This window comes from Thamnophis elegans, chromosome 8 (genome assembly GCF_009769535.1).
Source record: "Thamnophis elegans isolate rThaEle1 chromosome 8, rThaEle1.pri, whole genome shotgun sequence".
NCBI classification, from domain to species: domain Eukaryota; kingdom Metazoa; phylum Chordata; class Lepidosauria; order Squamata; family Colubridae; genus Thamnophis; species Thamnophis elegans.
The window spans coordinates 15,506,942-15,528,551 of NC_045548.1; positions in this window are offsets into that span (position 1 = coordinate 15,506,942).

Below are 21,610 nucleotides of genomic sequence, written 5' to 3' on the forward strand. Positions count from 1 at the left end.
TAATTGCTCATTAAGGATACCTTGCCAATCAATTTTCATGATTATTAATTGCTGATTAAGGATACCTTGCCAGACACATGAAAGCTACATGTGACTTCTTTGGTATTTATGATACCATTTGTTTTGGGGTTAACTGGTCATTTACTAATTTGCAAATTAGAGTTTTAAATGTAAGATTCTGAAATATATAAGAATTTCAGGGTTTTCAAGCTAAAGACCTTACATGTATGCCTATAGAGCAAGGCTGTTCAAGCTTGCAGCCCGCAGACCAGATGCGTCACACACTGGCCACGCCCACACACAGTTTAGCAAAGGGGAAGAAACTCCCAATATGTCACGTGATGCCTCCATGACGATGTTTGTTTGACATCCCTGCTATAGAGAGTCATGATTAATTTTCATTCCCTACCAAATATACTTTTGGTAACAAAGCAACATGATGTGTGACTAGTGTTTTCATTAGAGTAAAGTTCAAATTTGTTTTTAAAAAAGGTCATTTATTCCGTAGTCTTTTAGCCTAAAACACGTATTAAACTTTGTAGTAAATTAAAGGAAGTATTTGGGACATTTGCACTTCCAGTTTAATTTACAGGCAAGGTCTTCATGCTGAATTTATGATCACAAACTTTCAAGTTTTTTTCATTGTTTCTGAAACAAAATAATAAAGCGTGGGGCAATACGAAGGATGAAACTACAGGTGGAAAAGAGATATTTTTATGTGCCATGGTTAAAATTTAAAAATGTTGAATTGCTATGAGAAAGAAATCTAAGTCTGAGGATGGGTTCTGATATATGTTCTTCATATGCCTTAAATTTCTAGGGAAGAGAAAAACATAAGCACCAAGCAAAATAACCTGAAAAGCTTTTAAGTTAAAGGTAAACGTTCCCCTCACACATATGTGCTAGTTGTTCTTGACTCTAGGGGGCAATGCTCATCTCCATTTCAAAGTCGAAGAGCCAGGGCTGTCCAGAGATGTCTCTGTGGACTAAATGCCAAAGGCGCATGGAATGCTGTTACCTTCCTACCAAAGGTGGTTCCTATTTTTCTATTTGAATTTTTTACATGCTTTCGAACTGCTAGGTTGGCAGAAGCTGGGACAAGTAATGGAAAGTCACTCTGTTATGCGGTGCTAGGGATTTATGCCTTACTGTGGCCTTAATATGCCATAATAACTAACATAATAACTGCTAGGTTTAATTGAGAAGGTGAGCAACATCATTTTAATTTCAAAAACCTTCAGGCAATTAATTCAGATCATTGGGGAGAGATATGTCCATTTCATGACAGCCTAAAAAACTGAAAGGAAAGAGACACAGGGAGAAATGGATCACAGAATAGAAGATAAAAATCAGGGATCCATGTCCACCTTTTGCTCTTTCCTTATCTAAGCCATGACAAATTATTCATGAAAATGCGGGATTCTCATTAGAAATATTTCCTACCTATAGTTTGAAATATTGGCCTACTTGAGTCCAGTTAAACTAACCAACTTATTCTACTTGGTTTGATTTCACTGAAAGTTTCTTTGTTTATCCAATGACATGTTTTGACCTATTGGTACTCAGAGAGTTCATAATTCAGTCACGAAAGAAAGCCCTGATTTTTTGTCAGAAGTAAGCATACTGAAAAAGAATCAGTAGGTTTAATTTTTTTCAAAAAAAAGAGGTTGAATTGTCTTATAAACTGTAACCAGCTCTTCAGATCATTTGTTCCTTTGTGCATCATTCAGTGATGATTCAGCCAAAGTTAAACATTCAAAGCCCCATTGATTTCAAAGGGAGAAGAAGTTAAGCACGGCTTTCACAGTTTTATGTGCATTTTATTTCATTTTTATCCAGCCTTTCTTCCATAGAATGCAGGCAACGCGCTAAAGATTCCTAGGCAGCAAAATTCAGGTAAAGGCTCTATACGAAACTTGTTAAGCGTTTGCAAGGTTTTTGCATTCTGATATTCTGTAGTTTTGTGAATCTATGGGCAGTTTCTTAATTGCCTCTTGAACCTGTGCAATGTTATGTTTATGAATGCAGATAGTAATAATGAACATACATACTTTGGATGTTCATAAATAGTTTCCGTTCCAAATGGTATTATTTTGTTATTAGTAATGGTACAAAATAAAATAAAATAAGTGGGAACAAGCATTTTGGTGTATCAGATAAACTACATCCCCTAAAGTCTTTCAAATATCTCACAATTTGAATCTGGCTAATTTGCATATGAAAGATCACCCTGTTTGTTGAAAATAATAGTGTTTGATACATTGCTTTAAGCCAGAAAAAACATAATATAGACTGCTAAGATCATTGTGTCTGGAAGAAAAATTAAAAACATTTTTTTTAAAAAAATGTTTATGACCTTTCCCCATTCATTTGCACAAGATTCTTTTTTTTTAAATAGTAGAAACACTGCTGACAATACAACACTCATTCACATTTTACTTTTTTTTAAAGCCAATTGCCCAGGTTACCTGGTACAGTTTTAATAAGACAGAAACATCTCGTCTCTGGTCGATACTGAATATTTTAATTTAAATCCAAGTTGTTCTACTCTGTCTAATTTGCAATGCATTTCATTTTTTCAATTCTCTCCCTTTTTTAGACCAATTTCAAATCATTGTGTCTGTAACCTTGGCTCTATTTGTGTGCACACATTGAATCTTTGTTAGGATCCACAGGTCCAGATTTCAGGGTGCTTCCCCCCACTGACAAATAAAGAGTTTCTGGTACACCAAACGGCACATGACATCTTCCTAATAAATTCACATGACAGTCATGAAACGCTCCTATAATCAGTGACATGGGATGATTTTCCACTCCTGACAAGCCCTTGTATTGAGTATGATAACAGTTACTTTGTCTTCATCCAGCGTTGGAGTATAATATCAATCCGTTTGATGATCCAGCAAACGAAGCCCAACACTTCTGTATCAATCTTCATAGAGAGCTGCCTGTTGTCTAACAAAAAACCCTGAAATGAGATCATTCAATCACTTTACCAGCTAGGCAAGGCTTCTGGTACTGAAGAGGTTTAACTCCCTGTCACTTTCTTTCAGATTTCTTTATAGAATAAAACTAGCATCCCTTCATCATCGAAGGAGAAATTATAGAGGGGAAAAAACCCTCTAGAGAAAAATAACAAAAAAGCAAATGTATATAATTCCAATGGGTGCTTTCGTTTTTGTTTATAAACTGTGTGTGCATGTGTGAGCTCAACCAGCACTTATTTCTCCTGTTCTTGCAGGGGGATCAGAGGTAACATAAGACAATCTTTAAAAAAAGTTTGTTTTAATTGTTTTAATGTTTCAGCTTTCCTAATAGGATAAATATATTTTACAAATACAATTTTGTTTTAATGCATTGCCAACATTTCTAAAACATTGGAGACTAACACACAGTTGCTCATTTTTCTTTAAACTGATACACATATGGAGCTGTGCTTTGTCTTTGTATGGTGATACAATCCTGATAACCCAAGCAGCGATTATATATTATTCTGGAAAAAAGATTCATTTATCATGTTTATATGCTGCCCATCTCATAAGACATGACTCTGGGTGATCTACTATAAATACAGTCACACCTGAAAACAGGAGAACTAGTAGGTTTAGAATAATTATTGTGTAAGGGTTAGCGGCTCACTGCTTATGTATTTCTTGCAGTGGTTAAATTAAAGTGAGCTGCTTTCACCTCCAGTTATCTTTCAAGATATTAGTTCTGAGCACGGATGGGAAAATAGCTCAATCCTAAATCATTTCCATTTCTAAGAGAGCTGGTGAGAACATCACTTCTGCTGACTCTTTTGCTTGCTATTCATACTTATTTGCCCTTCATACCCTTCGTGGTTTCATCAGTCATATCTAGAACTGTAACTTTTTTAAAAAATTAAAAACAAAAACAAAATATACCAAGAACAAAAAACTTGAAAGTTCCACAACCCCCATCACTGGGCCAGTCCATGCCATGTCTCTCTTTGTTCTATTCATCCTGCGCATAGGTTCAAAACTATTAACTTGTTTTATTATTTGAATGATAAAATTGTCTCCAAATGCAGGCACTGCTTATTTTTCTTAGCTTGCTTTCCTTTTTACCCCCAAGAATAAATGGGTTTCTAATAAAAACTGATAGTATATCACTTGATCTTTGATAATTTATGATGATCCCTACCAAGCACTGTCTCAACTTGATTCTCTTGCCTGGTCCATTTCCATTATAAATCTCTCTCCTTCTTTTTGGATTGCTACATTTGCCTTGTTTCCCTAAGACAAAGATTTAACATTATGTTGTCTGTTGGGTTCAACATCCACTTCATGTAAAGTCATAATTTTCTATTTCTATTTGAAGTCTAGTTTCAATTAAGTTATTGTTGGATGGTCTTTAAATGTAGCCAAATCTACATTTTTGTCCAGTCTTGTCCAGGGAAACCCACTTCAAAGGGTTGTTGTTATGAGGAAAATAGGATCAGAAAGACTCTTATGTATACATGCTGCTTAGTTATTTATAAAAATAAAGGTGGAAATAAAAATTGAATAAATAAACAAATATTTTTTTGCCCCATAATTACTGTGCAGTCTCTGCCATCAGGTCAGCATTTAGATCTATCATCCTGGGGTTCTTTATTAAAACCATTATTCTTCAGGTCATTTAAGCAGACAGAGGCTTTTACCTTATTGAAATTCATTATCAAAATTTAGAAGGTAGAGAATACACTTTTCTCCTCATATATTTCTCATATTTTTCAGAGTGAAATAGTGGCTGACAGGCAGGATATTAGTACTTGAAATGCTTGAAATTCTGTCCTACTGAATCATTATTTGTAATATATATTATTTGTAATATATCATTATTACAAATAATGATAGATAGATAGATAGATAGATAGATAGATAGATAGATAGAGATAGATAAATAGATAGATAGATAGATAGATAGATAGATAGATAGATAGATAGATAGATAGATAGATATTGGTAGATAGATATAGATATTAGATCAATAGATATATATGATATATATCATATACAAACACAAACAAACATATATATGCGAACACACATATATACACACATAGTAATGCAGTATGTATATACACATATACATACATACATACATATATATATATATATATATATATATATATATATATATATATATATATATATATATATATACCATATGTATATATGTATATACATATGAGTGGTGGGTTTCAATTTTGTTTACTATTGGTTCGCTTGTGCACACGCGCAAGCTCGTGCACACATACAATGCTTCTGTGCATGCGCAGAAGCATCTGGGCGGGTGGGTGGAGACTCTGTGCATGCGCAGAAGCATCTGGGCGGGTGGGTAGTGACAGCTGCCACTACCGGTTCGCCCGATCCAGGCTAAACCGGGAGCAATCCCCCACTGATACACATGTATATATAGTATTTATATACAGTATATGTTGTATTTGTGCTGATAAATAAATAAAGGGAGACTAGTATAGATCTATTTCAAGCTATTTAGCTCTCATCAGCTAGCCATACCCTTACTGGGATTACAGTATATATGTATATACTCCATGTATCACTTTTGATCAGCATGTAATTGCAGCCTTTCTGTTTAAGTCAAGGTTCTCCAAAGTGGTCAGTATCGACCTCAAGGATCAATAGGACTATCCATTAACATTGTTGTTATTATATGTAGCATTATTAATGAAAGTAGTCTTATTAAATTATTTTCATATAATAAATATTTGGGGCTCAATGTACAGTCTGAAATTTCATTAAGGGTCAATGAGCTGAAGAGTTTGAGGACTCTGGTCTATGTTTTAATCCAAGTGAAAACTGGACCAAATAGCGCTTATGTTAGAATGTTTAAAATCATTTAAAACTTATACTAATACTAAATTCTTTGAAAAGAACATTGCAGTTTGGAATATTCCCACTTACATGAACATTCTAGGAAGTAGCAGAATTTTTTCCCCAAAGAAATGTTATAAGTGTACCAAGATTTGAAACGTGTTTGTTTATGAAAAGAAAACAAGGTAGCACTGGGTCATTTAAAAATCTTCTAACATAAATGCACTTTAACTGCTTTTGTTTTATTAAGAATAAATACCCATGGCTATTGTCTTCCCCAGATTATGTGACAGCAAAATCCAGTAAATTTGTTTGGATTCTAGACAGTTTTTAAAAATCCTTACTAAAAACAGATTAACTGTGATCAGTCTCTAAACTATAATATTTCCACATATTTCAGTGCTTCCTTGCTTTCTCATGCATTGATCTATCAACCATCCAGCAGCAAAGGAGATAAAGGACTGATATAAAAAAAGAAACCAGGGAATGTTAAATCAAAGTTTGAAACATTTGGACAGGACAACTGTGATCACGGTTTACTGTTCTTTTTACCTCTACCAAAAGAGTTCTGAAATAATAACATGTTTGTGAACTAAAACAACTGTGCTTAAAAAAAATCCCCCAAAAATCATAGTGCAATATACAATTTAAAATAGTTTACATGGTAATGATGCTATACAGCGTTGTCAAAAGCCTATAGTATCATCAATGCTCAGAACATTCATCACTGGCTGCTGCTATAAATTTCTTTTCTTCTATAACAACCTATCTTTGGTAGTTTCAAAATATGAGGAAGGCGCTTTGGGAAGAGTTCAGACTTCATGTAGTGGGGTTAGCACAGGGGTGTCAAACTCCCATTATCATTGTGTTGTCACATAGCATATCATGACTTTTCCCAGCCTTCACTAAACTGGGCATGGGCGTGGCCAGCCCGTGATGCCTCTGGCCTGCGGGCCATGAGTTTGATACCCCTGAGTTAGGATTTAAAATCAAAACTGGCCAAGAAATGGGTGTTGGCTGTCTGATCCAGGGGAGTAGCTTCAAAGATTTGTAATTTATTACATTCAGGGTTCAAGTCCTGCCTTTGGGAATTGGACTGATGCCAATTTGCTGATTGTAGCAGTTCCTTGATGGAAAGCAAGCCATCTCAAATTGTCTACAAAATTAGGTCTACAGTTTTTAATTCTTTCTATGCTTCTAATTTTTCTTCTTCCTTTTAATAAAGAAGGATCATCACTTCAGAGACATTGAAGCTGAGTACAATTTGCCCTTACCATGAAGTAAGTCACATTAAGTTCAATAGGACTTACTTCAGAGTAGACATTATGCAATTATTTATTTCCCCCCAAGAACACATCCATCACAATATTGGAAACATTAAAATAATAGGATTGTACCTTTGCAGAGCTGTATATCAGTCTGTCCATCTGTATGGCAGATGGGAGGAAATAACTCACAAAGCATATGTCAAAAGTGACAAAACACTTTCTTGGGGAAAAAATGGAACTCTATTAGGACATGGGAACTAATGTATGTGTCAATCCATTAAGATTTAGCATTGGTTTTTTTTTCCTCAAGTAAGATAAAATGAATTGCAAATACATTAACAATTGATCCATAAACCATTACTGAGTGCCAGTAAATTGCATGTGAATGGAATTAGTATTTCTTTGAATCTCTGCTGCTGCTACTGCTGCAGAGGCTTGGTGGTGAGTGAGCTTGCTGCTTTGCTCCTGAAAATCTAACAATCAGTTTTGCTATGTCACCAATTTTTTTCAATCATCCAAATACCACCAATTCAATTAAGCTCATAAACTCCCTACCCATAGTTCTCCAGGATAAGCAGCTCCATTTAAAAGTGAATGTGGACGAGCTTGTGCTGTCTATGTGAAATATTGTTCAATCAACAGCCAAAGTTTTACTTGTCAGTTTTGATATATCCGATAATAGCTGTAGGTTGTTTTGCAATGTCCAATGTTCTGTGAAGATGGGCTTTTCATATTCTTTATTGTTTTTTTCTGACAAAATGTTCCCTGGACTTTTGCAGTTTTGTGAAATGAAACAACAGTAAAAAACAATATATAATTTAACCCTCATAGACCTAGCTGGACTGCCGATAAACATCATTCCCAGGTTCGCAGGGAGTTTTTGGTAAAGATGTAATAAGTTTCTGTTCATTGATCCCGTATAAACATCCTTACTCACGGAACATGTGAAATGGGTGCTAATTTATTTGTATCTCATTTCAGCTCTATTTTTAATCAGGCTATGATGCTGTCCAAATGCATAATTAAGATTTACTGTCATTCTGGATTGTGTGTTACATTGCAAACAATGAACATATACTGCACAATAGACAACATGTTACATACTGCACAATAGACATTTGCAAATAGGAATTCATCCACTTTAATGGCCTTTTAAAAATTCAGATGCTCAAAGATTTATTTCTTAAAATTGTGGCGTTTCTTTGTCTGCCTCCCACAATCATTACTCACATTCCTGGTTTATTCATAGAGATCAAGAGTTTTAAAAACGACAATGTACTATTTAATAATTAACAGTACCTTACAGAATTTTTGAAGCAATTTTTACAGACACAGACATATAGATCGGTGTAAGATGGATTCTGGTATTGGCATATAATAGGAACAGGATGATGGTCTCAAAAAGAAAATGATAATGCTTGTCAAATTCCATGGTAGAAAACAATGGATAAGGAGAAGAGGTGGTATTCAGTCAGTTCGGACCGGTTCGGGCGAACCAGTAGTGGTGGTGATCAGTTGGCCCTGCCCCTACCCTATCTTGTCCTATATTTCCTTCTTTCTGGCTCAGCTGATTCATGCAGCACAGCTGATTTCTGCGCCTCCGCTGTTCTACTTACTGAGGCTGCCTTAGAAGGTAAGCAGCTGAGCTTCAAATTGTTGTATTTTGAACGCTGTGTGCAAGTGCGTTAGGTGGGCGCGCACACAAAGCGCACACTCACCAACCATTTGTTAAACAGGTTGCATCCCACCACTGATAAGGAGGATAGATGTATTTCAAAGAGCCATTTCAAAACCAGTTCAAGATGGTAATAAGCATTTGTACATGCAGTCACTATTAATGTAACCCAGTTTGATGCCACCTAACAAAATGGCTCTGTTTGCCCACTGAGCATATCGCAGCAACCAGAACTAGTGATTCTAGCTGTAGCCTATCAGAAAAGTCAATTTGAATGTGAGGCTCCCTAAAATCTTCAGTCCATTTGCAGGGGTTAACAGGTAAGAATTGATGTCCATACTATGCATTTCATACTATTTGACTCACAGTTAATTTTTTTTTTAGTTTTCTTTTTTTGGTTTTACGGTGAAATTGAAAGCAATTAAAAAGTAGTTCCCTCGGGGTCTATTTAAATATAGATCATGTCATTTCATCTCAGATGGCTGATTTTAAAAAAACAAAACAAAACAAATAAGATTGAAACTATAATATAAAGGCAGGAGAAAGATAACTTTGTTTATGCATTTGTTCCAGCTGGAACTGAGCTCCGGCTGGGTTGCCAAGGTTTGTGAGGGGGGGGGGGGGGAGAAGGTGAAAGTAAAATAAAATTCGAAAAAAGGATAGTTTGAGAAGAGATTAAAGAAACCAAAAGAACAAAATATGATGTCCAACTGATCACTACTCAAACTCTCGGATGCCCTATTGGTAGGAGGGATTTTATGTCTATCTATCATAAAGAAGGGAGGTAGATGGAAGGATTAACTCTTCTGAAATATGTTTTAAAAAATGACTGAAGCATATCAGTGAAAAACTGGACCTTATTATCTGTTCATAATTACTAATAATTCTGTTGCTGCAAAACTGAGTAAAACTCAAAGTTACCTAGGTTGATGATATCGATCAGAAGAAGCTCTTTTAATGACATCTATTCAGACTCAGACTACAATAACACCGAAGAATGAAGCAAATTTTACACCGGCAGTGATTAAATCTACGATATAAAATGTGGTGATTACAAATATATAGTTCCACTCCTATTTTTCCTTCTGAAAAAAAACATTTAATCTCAAAAAGGCATTTTTCAGATGCAGTTTAATACAGGTTTTAAGATTTGGAAGGGTGCAAAATTGTGATTATTATTCCAAGGCTAAATATAGGGAATTGATGTTCCCGGAAATTAATGGCAGGAAAGCCTAGGATATTTGATAGTATTGATGATAACCTGCCTGGATGATTTTTCACCTAGAAAACAGTAATTACAAAATCACAAAACTGATTTTTCAGTTCTGTTAGGAGTATGAATTGCTTTATACCAATTCAGTATTGACTATACAGACTAACAACAGCTGTCCAGTGGTATGATCCTGAATCTTTTCCAACACTACAGTGAAGGAAATGAATCAGGGGTCTTCTACATAAAAGGTGGAGTATTATTATTGAGCTATGGTTACCTTGTCTGCATCCTTCTTTTGTGAAGAGTTAAGAAGAAACAGAAAACTAGATTTAAAATTTCCAGAGAGTCAAGTAAAAATGACACCATTTTTCAAATGTTTGATAACGCTTGCATTTAAGTAATCATAACTTGTCCATATTTATAACTGAAGTCACTTATCAATTACTTACTTAAGAATCCAGTCATAGCTATAGTACGCTCTCCCCCTGCTGTTCCTCTACAACTATACCACATTACCTGAAGATACCATGTTTTCCCGAAAATAAGACAGCATCTTATTTTCTTTTGACCCCCGAAATAAGCACTTGGCTTTATTTTTGGGGAGATCTTATTATTTTTGAGATGAAGGAGGTGGCGAGCATGGTCACCTCATGGCTGCTGCTATGTTGCAATATTTAAGGTTACTTTCTCTTCCTTAAACCTGAACTTTATTTTTTTCCCTAAATCCCAAATGACTATTTTTCTGATTATTATTACTTTTAAATGATTCTCTTGATCTTTGCAAGTTAGCAAAGTTTTATCACTCTATATATGCTCTTAAATCACTTTCTTGGCCAACTTTCTTTGCTCACTTTAAGCTTGGTTAAATAGAATGTTTGTTATCAAATGCAAAGCTAGTGAGAAGAAATACAAAGAATATGTCAAGACTATTCATTTATTCATATTTGATTAGATTTTCTTCTGATGCCATTTAGTGGCCACATTATGGGATCAAGCCACATTCTGCTTCCCAAATGAGAAAGCTTTCTTCTGTTTTCAGTGTATTATGTTTTGATGAAATACTGGTTCCATAAGATAACTTGGTTTGCCACATGGAACATTTTCTGAGAAAATAGGATTTTAGTATTTAGGAAGAAAAATAAATAAATCTGCAACTCCATGAGTTGCATTCATGATCCATAAGAGCAACCACTATTACTATTACTATTGCTGCTGTTGCTGCTGCTGCTGCTGCTGCTGCTACTACTACTACTACTACTACTACTACTACTACTACTACTACTACTATTGCTGCTGCTGCTACTACTTGTAAGCTGCCTTGAATCACTAGGTGCAAACAGGAGGCAATATAAATTTCCTAAAATACATACATACATACATACATACATACATACATACATACATACATACATTATATACAACTACTAGTATTACTACCACCACCACCATCTCCTCCTCCTCCTCTACTCAAGGTGACACAAGACTCTTCATTGTTATATACCTTTATTATTTCTACTACCCACATTTATTGCTTGGGCATTACTGAATTTGAGACAGAATCAAAACTTTTAGGAAATACTAAATTATTACTTGAGAAGCTATTGTGATTTTTCCTAGATTGATATAAAATAAATCAATGGTTTTATTGTTTTTAGCTATCAGCATTTTGCTTCTTTAGTTTGCTGGAATATAAATAAGATGCTAATGAGTACATATTAGTGGATTTTTCTTCCAATAGATCTAGATAGGAAGTTCAACCATGTGTGGCAGTAGAAATGATAATACGATCTTTAAGATTCATCTGTAGATATTGCTCTCAATATAATCAGGATAAAGCCAGATGGTGACATCCAGAATGCTCTGTACAACCTAATGATTGTTAAGATTGAAATCAGAGCGAGAAGATTTCACTTTAAAAAATTACTAATGTCTAAATGTTATTTGGAAAATAAAAATATTTTACTTGTGTGTAAATAGTAACATTGCACCAAACTTTCAGAGCTTTTGAATTGTGTCATGGTTTGTAATTAAAAGTTATTGTTAGCATTATGGTGCCACTAAGATCCTTGTTGGAGTAGCAAAATATATATATTCACTTCTGAAATATTAGCATAATTTCTTGATATTGCCTTTTATAGTTCTGTTTAGTTCAATCTAGTTTTTTTAAATCAACTTCACGTAGATTATTAGGAATGGAAATTACATAAAAATTACTATTGCAGCTCGGATGTTCAACACCATGTGCCATATGATACTCTAATTATACTTAAGCACACATACCATAGCATATGTATACACTGTGTGAAATGCAGGGTTTATATTCCTTTAAATGGATGCCCACACTGTACAACACAATTACTCATTCTATCCTATAACCAAAGATGCATTAAAGTAAATCAAACTTAATTTATAAGCTTTCAAAGGAAAAACTTAACCGAGGCTTAATGCAAAATAATGTGATGGACATATAGGAGCTACCTTACACACAGTAGCAGATACCCTGTTAAATTGTCCGTGGTATTGGGAACTTGCAGGTCATTGACTATCCCAATTTAATTTGGCTAGTACAGGACATTTCTAATAATTAATACTGTAATAACACTTAATGATCTGCACTCATGCAGTCTGAAAAACCAGCTAATAGTGCAGTTTTTAGTGGCTGCACAAACAGTTAGTTTTAAATTCGTCAATCGCTGCTATTTTAGTATCACATCATATAGATGTGGAGGATATCCTGCCCATGGGCCTACCGCTGACCCGGATGGTGTTGACCCAACTAAGCATGACATGGCACGAGAGAAAAAACATTGTTCCTTGGGGAGTGCTGGCTTACTTGGAAATGAGAATGGCCCTGGGAATCAGGATTTAGAGGCAAACCCTTAAATGCAGGGGTGGGGAGGGGTGGACTACGTCTACGTTTTGGCATTGGTTGCACAAAAGAGCAAGGCACTCTAGAATGAGGTGAGTAATGAATTTCAGACTTTGGGCTTCTGGATTCATAATCTTTCCCCATATAAATTCATCTACCTCATATATTCTTCTTCTTCTTCTTTTGTCTGCATTTCTTCTGCACACCTGATGCTGCAGACATTCTGATCACAAGCGAAATTTCATTACACCGAGCCTTACGATTACTCAGTCTATCTGAGTACTTGCAGTAGTTTTTAAAGGTGTCAGATTTCTTTTCAGCTATGGTAGCCAGTTTGGGAGAGGTATGTTTTTTTATGACCAGGCTCTACCCCAGCGGGTTATAGCTATGAAAGGACCCATTTCATTGAACATGCCAAATATTTCACTTCCCCAGCAATTGCTGAAACATCACAGATATGTGGTAGGGATATGACATCAGATAACATCCGTGCCATGAGAGAGGATGGTAGAGTACACAGGACAATTCTATTGCCCACTGCCAACACTTCTGTTCTGCCATTGAGCACATATGAAAAAGTCATTAGCTGTACACAACTGCCAGTGTCTGCAGATTCATATCATCTGTAAGCAGAGCAAATATTGCTACAATCAGGATTATTGCTCTCTATAGGCATCAGTATCTAAATTTTAAACATGAAATTTAAAGGTGTAGATACTATAGGTCATGGATTCTAAATAAGCACAACTACCACAAATTGTCCCTTCCCCATTATTTAAACACATTGGCAGTGCCATCTTAGTTTGTATGGGGTGGCAAGCCATACATAGCAATATTCATAGATCAATTAATTTTCAAGAGAAAAACCATTTTTAAAAAGTATTTACTTTGTGGTGATTTAGAAAATATTCTTCCATCCTCAGATTTATTTATGGAAAAACTTTTTTTCCAATTAGAAACATATCTGTGTCAATCCATATTTAATTAATACATATTTGTTCAAATTAACACACCAGTATATTTAATTGTGTTGTAATCCCAACTCTTTCTAAATGAGTACCATTTTGCCTATAATAAGCTTGTTGGCCTGACAACAATTTATATTTTCACAAACAAGTGCAGTAATGTAGATTCAAGGTGGTCTTGTACCAGGGGTAGGTTCCTGCCGGTTCTAACCAGTTTGGTAGAAGATCTTCCAGTAATCTACTATAACGGTTAGAAGAGGTTTGTCATGGAGTGCCTGCCCCACCTCCTTGCTTGCTTGCCCCGCCTGTTCCATCCCCGCTTGCGGGCGGTAGCTTGTGCGGCACAGCCAACCTCCTATGGGGCCCCATCCGCATGGGGCCATGAGTCTGCCCCACCCAAATTCTCCCACCTACCCTCCACCAGTGCACACCCACCCTCTGGAGGTTGAGGAGGCCAAAAACAGGACGCATGGGCACGTTTTTGGATGGCAGAGTGGCACTGGAGGCCAAAAATGAGACACACAGAGGCCCCCACCACTTCTAAGCCTGCTGCCTGGTCGCCTGCCTGCTCCTTGTATCCATCACATATGAGAGCTGCTGACTCTGCCTGCTGGTAAGTGATCTGGGTTTTTTCCTTTATGCTTTTAATGTTTTTTTTATTTATTGTGTCTAGAATATTTTTAAATGGTTTTATTTGCATGTACTTTGGGAGATTTGTGTGTTTCTGTAGTGAATTCACTACAGAAATAAACACAAAATCTTGCAAAGCTGCCTTGCACCAACCTGGCCTGCCCATAGAAAAGCAGGCACTTTGTGACACATAAAATTAATAACATTTTTTTGCTTTTCTATAGGCAGGCCAGGTTGGTGCAAGGCAGCTTTACCAGATTTTGTGTGTTTCTATGTGATACCTGGTTGTTTAGGTAATTGTGGTTCCTGGTTCTATGAGCTTCCTGGCACTGTCCTTTATAATTTCCCACAATGCCTTGATGGTTTTTATTCCAGTGGCTTTGTCTTTCCTGTTCTTAGGGTTAGGGGAAAAAATGGTTTCATCTGAAGTCTTTTGGGGAGGAAATTGTTATTTTTTGGTGTTTTCCTGGCACTATCATAGTTTGTGTGTGTGGGTGTGTAATGTCCCGCAGTTATCTACATATTAATAATGATCAAGTACTAATAATATTTTCTTATACATTTTAGTGGCCTTTCCTTACATAATTGGTGTTTTCTTTCATACTTTTAGATTTCTAATTTCTGTTAGTTAGCAACTGATGAAACAAATCTCACGTGAAAAAGTATTCGAAGCCTTCTTGATTGTAATTGTCAATTTATTCATTCCTGCACATTCTAATATTTATGCATTTTCATATCTTTGTTTTTCTACTGTTGTGCAAACACAATTCCAGCAGCTGTTAACATGTGTAAAATTAAATATGTATTGTATTCCCTTTGAAATACACAACAAAATATTGCTGGTTTTGAATCCATATCTTGCTTTTTACCATTGCTTCTAACCATGACACCACTAACTCTTGAATAGCTACTGGGTATGTCCTAAGTACTGAACCTAATTCATATATTCCTGTTTTTTGAACTGAGGAATAAATTTCAGAAAAAGAAATCTGTATTGCTCTGTGAGTCTACCTATGACATTCATTCTTGATCTAACATCTTAGATGAAAAAAAAATCTTTCCTGTTTGTTGGGGGACATCCTTCCTAGAAAGACTGTACATTGTTGGGTGAAAACAGAGGTCCCTTCTGTTACCTGTAGTGTAGTCCTCAGCTTACAACCACACTCGAGTCCAATATTGTTTTATTTCTTCTGCAGTTAGTATTATTTAACAGGATGAAGAGGCAACAGAGTATGAGCACTAGGACTGTCATCTTTCCTATGCAAGTAGCTGTTTTATTGCTTTGTGTGCTAGTTTCATCCTTAATATAGTAGTGCAAGCAATTAAAGTCTTCCTTTCTGTATCTCTTTGTGTAGGCCATTCATTGGAGCAAGGTGGTCAGTGGGTGACTTCAACACACAAAAGGACAGTAATCTTCCTTTTCCTCTTTCCTTGAAAGAGCCAAGGTGGCGCAGTGGTTAAATGCAGCACTGCAGGCTACTGCTAGATCAGCAGGTCAGCGGTTCAAATCTCACCGGCTCAGGGTTGACTCAGCCTTCCATCCTTCCGAGGTGGGTAAAATGAGGACCCAGATTGTTGGGGGCAATATGCTGACTCTCTGTAAACCGCTTAGAGAGGCCTGAAAGGCCTATGAAGCGGTATATAAGTCTACTGCTATTGCTATTGCTATTGCTATTTTCTATTATTTTGTGTGCTGGTTTCATCCTAAAGCAGTGCATGCAATGAAAGAGTTCATTTCTGTGTCTCTTCTTTGTGCAGGCCATTCATTGGAGTCGATGATATTGAAGACTGGCAAGGACAGTCATCTTTCTTCTGTAAGTAGCTCTTTTATTGTTTTGTGTACTTATTTTAATCTTATTTAAGTAGTAAGTACACAAAATAATAAATTTCCTTTTTATATATTTTTGTAGATCATCCATTGGGGCAAAGAATTCAGTGACATCATCTTGGCCACTCCCACCCAGTCATATGACTGCAAAGCCACTCCCATCTGGTCACATGACTGTCAAGCCACTCCCACCCAGTCACATGGCTGGCAAGTCACTCCCGCAAAGCAGGCCACACCTACAGAAGAGGTTCCAAAATTTTTTGAAGCTCACCACATAGCAAGTTCTGTAAAGTTTTTGCTCCATATGAATATAGTGCAGGTCATTTCTGTAACTCTCAGGATTCTAGGTAAATTTCTGTATAAGTTGTGAATTTAGAATTGCTGTAAGAACTGGTTCTCCAAAAGTTATGCATGAAACAGGCAAAAATATAGCCTTTCTATCTTTCATACTTTTTCTTTAAAAAGTTTAATCTCTACTTGAGACTCAGAAAGAAGGAGTAATATGTTTAATTAGTTTCAATATGATCTGAGAAAAATAGAAATTTAAATTTTTATTTTTTTAAAAAAATGTGGTACTCCTTACCCTCAGGGATATGCTTGGCACCCACCCTACTAGTATTCCATAAAGCTGTTGCAAAAGTCATTTGGAATTTAATTTTGAATGTTGTTCTGTGGTACTGCCACTTTATTTTTTGCTGAGAATCGCTATTGGAGATATTTTTTAATTATACTTTTTAATTAGCATAGACCACCTACAGTTTTGGCCTCTCATTCATTATTTTCAAATAATAAATAAAATAAATTTATCCAAGCCTTCCTTTTGCATGACAACATTGCATATTATGCTGTCACATAACTGTGCCAGATTACATGACCATTTACACTGAGAAAGTCTTTATTGGAAAAAAAGAAAACGATAGCTTTAATTGTCAATTTAAACATGCTTTCAAGTGCAATGAAAAAGAAAGATTTCATCTCAATAAAATTAACCATGAACTCCACTGACATTTTTGTTTGGCACACCACACACATCAGTTTAGTAGTTAATATTATGACACTACTACTACTATAACTACTCCTGCCACAGGGGAGAAGATCCAACTTCTCTCTTTCAGCCTTCAGGAAAATCCTTAAAACCTGGCTATGTTGGCTGGCTAGCATGGGGCTGGCATGGAGTCTGTGGGCTGGAGGTGGTTGATGCACTAATAGAAGAAGCATCCTGTATGGCCTGGAACCCATCATTTCTCCTCCAAACTCCTGTTTTAATTTTTTTATAATTTTAATTCACTTTTATGTTTATAATCATTGTCGTTTATCCTGGTGTGAGCTGCTCAGAGTTACCTGGACCATGAAATGGATGGCAAATAAATTTGATAAATAAAAAATATATACATATAGATACATACATATGCACATACATACACACTACAGAAACATTAATATATTGAATACAATATCATTGTTATATTTGAAATCCTTAAAACTATTTGGACTGGACCATGTAGGACAGAAGATTGATTTATTCATCTAGTCAAAGATATAACGTGATATGAGGATGATGATTTGTTTTTAAATTACAAAGCAATGGAAACATGCATATACTTGCAATCATACTGCATTACTGAATTAAAATATGAGATGTTCGTTATTTTAAAAAAAAATCAGATAAGAAACATATCTGAAATGGAAATGTTTTGCCAATAGATATAATATTTTTTTAAAAAAAAATACATATTCCCCAGATTATCACTTATCTTGTAATATTTTTGATAATTCAAATTTTAAAGTATTTTTCACAATTCATTTTTGCTGAGATTCTCTTGTTCTATCCCTGTAGATTTTTGTTCAAGCTAAATATTTTTGTGGTAATGGGTGGAACGGTATATGCTCATATGCATTTTTACTTGTCAATAAGCAAAGCATCTGTTTTTAAATATTTATTATTACTAATGATTATCAAAATATTCAATAGTATTTTATTAAAATAAAGGGACGTACACACATGTTTATATGGATCAATCTAAATGTAACCCATATCAGTTATATTGCTCATGCTCAGTTGTAAATTTCTGCAAGTTTTTTGCAAATTAAATAGGACATCTGTATTTCTTGAGAGAATGGCAGTGATCAATTTAGAGAAATATGGAATCTGAAAAAAATATTTCCATCTTGTTTAGCAGTTTGCATAATCACTTCAGTTAGTTAAAAGTATCACCCAAATAATATGACACATTAATTTTATAATTTTAATTAACTTTCAAGGCACAAACATGAAAAATAAAATCTAGTAATAAATTGTCTGAGATATAATAGCAGGGTCAATTTGGAAACATTTTCAAGAGTAGATAGTAGTGCTGTTTCCTAAAGTTTGTCAATAATATATATTATTACATTGAAACAAGATACTCCTGGATGTTTTGAAATTAATGATAAGCTATTAATATGCTATTTTTACTTAGTCAGATACACATTTTACAAAATAAGATAAAATCAAAATAGATGACAGAAGTACCTTCATATCCTAACATTGTATAATTTTGGACTGAATGCATAGATCCATTTTGTTCATTGGCAATTACTATGACTCTTTTAAATTATCCAAGGTTGTCAACATGTGGGAGACTTCTTTGCTATTTTGGATTTTCATTTAAGGATTTTAAAGTAAATACGAACATAGAAAGACTGGTTATTACATTGCAATATATTTTATATTTTCCTGGATACAAGAAAATGCAGATTCTGATCCTACCTGATCTGTGGGACACAAATTACATTTCTTCATCTACAGATCCTGTAGAAGTTACCAAGTTTTGTAGCTTCCATTGCTACCTGATGGAACTCATAGAGTAATTTTGCTGACTTCTCTATGCTTTGCAGCCCTAACTAGATTCTGTGCATCTATGAAGAATATCTGAGACATTCTTTGAGGAATAGACAATCTAGACCTATGAGTGACAGATATTGAGCTGTGATTTTGCTTGTCAGAAGGTCGCCAAAGGGAATCACATTATCCAGGACACTGCAACTGTCATAAATACTAATTAGTTACCAAGCATCTGAATTTTGATCATGGAGATGCTACAAAAGTCGTAAGTATGAAAATGGTCATAAATTATTTTTTTCAGTACCGTTGTAACGTCAACTGTTCACTAAACTGTTGTAAGAAAAGGACTACCTGTAATTTAAACATAAACAAGTTGCAATGGCAGGCATTTATATAAATAAAAGTATACATTGTTAACATTCTAATTGTGCTACCCTGCGTCCAAAATATTATCTATCTCTGCATCTAGATATCTTAGTTAAATAGAGAGTAGAGAATTATGGATATTCAGTGAGTTCTATGGCATCTATTTTTATTCTTCAAATACAACTGAAGTTCATTGGGGAAAAGGGCTCAAAGCTAATTTAGGAAAATGTTTAAAATGAAGTTGATCAGACCAATATATAAACTACAAACTGGGGGTTTTCCCCCCCATAAAAGCTCTAATTTAGTATGAAACTTAATGTGAAAAGACATTATTCTGGGCTATGTTCTTTCTTTTTACTGTGCATTTGAATAAATAAATTGTAAGCTCCCACAACAGAATAACCAGCAGATGTTTCATGATACCAAGTAGTGGTCAAATATTTGCTCCATATGAATGAAATCCATATTTAGTTTCAAATGTCATAAGTTATACAGATGTTCACTTCCATCTCTTTGAATTTGAAAAACAATCAATCAATAAACAAACAGAAAACCAAAACGTCAGTTTGTGATCCTATTTATTTTAAACTGTTTTTGAATTGTTATCTATAATTAGTGGTAATGTATTGAAACTAAGAATGTTGTTCCTTATTAAAGTAGAAACTTTTCTTCTAGGTTAACGTTAGAATTCTTACACCAGCATTTCTCCAAGGATAAAGCAAACTAGCCTTATGGAGTTATTCGTCACTTGGATGAGTTCTAATGCAGGTGTATTTTCCATCTTATCATAAATATAAAAGGCTGCTTCTTTGAGTCATGAAGAATGATCCTTAACCACTTTCCCCAAGTTGGTAATCTGCAAATATATAGAAATTGCAATTCTGTGGATTTCCACAGCTAGCATGATCATAGAGTGAGAAGTTGGGAAAGCCAAACTATAAGAAAAGGAGTTTATTATCACATTCTGTTCTGATTTAATCTGCTGTAGGTTTTTCATCTGGTAGGGCAGAAATCACTAGGAATCAGTGTTATATTTCATTAAGTATGGAAACAGTAAAAGCATAAACAAGAAGGGGCTATATATGAATTTAAAGTATAGCTTTGCATGTAAAAATACCAATGTTCATTTAGAAAGGATCAGACATCATGTAATGCAACATGACAAATAAACTTCTAGCATCATAGCGTGTAATGGGGAAATGTTTTTGTTTTTCTTTTTACTTAAGGCACTGAATTGAGTTATTCAAATCCACAGTTCAATATTACAATTAGTAAGAATACTGGAACATTTTCTGTATCTGGGGCACTTATGCAGGCCCCCAAAAGAAACATCCAATTTGACAAATTGTCTGTTATTCTCATTGGAGAATGGCTTGAATAAAGAATAAAGAGCTAATATCACCCAAAATGGAAAGGGCAAAAAAGTGAGGAGATAGACCTGACATACAGAAATTATGAATTTCAGTGCCCAGATGACAAGAAGCTAGTCTAACATCTTTCCTGGAACTCCTCACCTGGATTTACCCCAAATTTGGTGACTCATCTATACATATACAGATATAATAAGAATCTGGTCACTAATCTACTCATTTTAAGGCTGAAGTACCTTAATATGGACAGCATATTCATGCAAGAACAGTTATTTTAATTGTACTGACGCTATGAACAAAGTTTATCTCCTCCTTCTCCTCCTCCTCCTAATTCTCCTCCTCCTCCTCCTCCTTCTCCTCCTCCTTCTAATTCTCCTCCTCCTCCTCCTCCTTCGTTCCCTGTCTGTAGAAAAACAGTACCTCATGGTTAACACTAACTTGATTCGTCTCCTTAATATATCCATTTTTAAAGTGCTTCTTTTATAGAGAAATATTTCCCAATGTAATCTATCTTCCCCTTAGGGAAAGCTATTATTTTTCCTGTCTGCACATAAAATGGCCTTAGACCTTGTTTGAGAGATATAAAGGAGCTAAAGAAAACTTGATTATCCCTGGGTTTCTTCATGTACTGCTGTGCTAATTCACTTAGACCTGATTTACATATGTATGTAAATAACTCAATAGCTGATCACTCAATGTTTTATCACACAATGGCTTTCAGCGGTACATATGAACCATCAAAAAGCATTGATTGAGAAGATA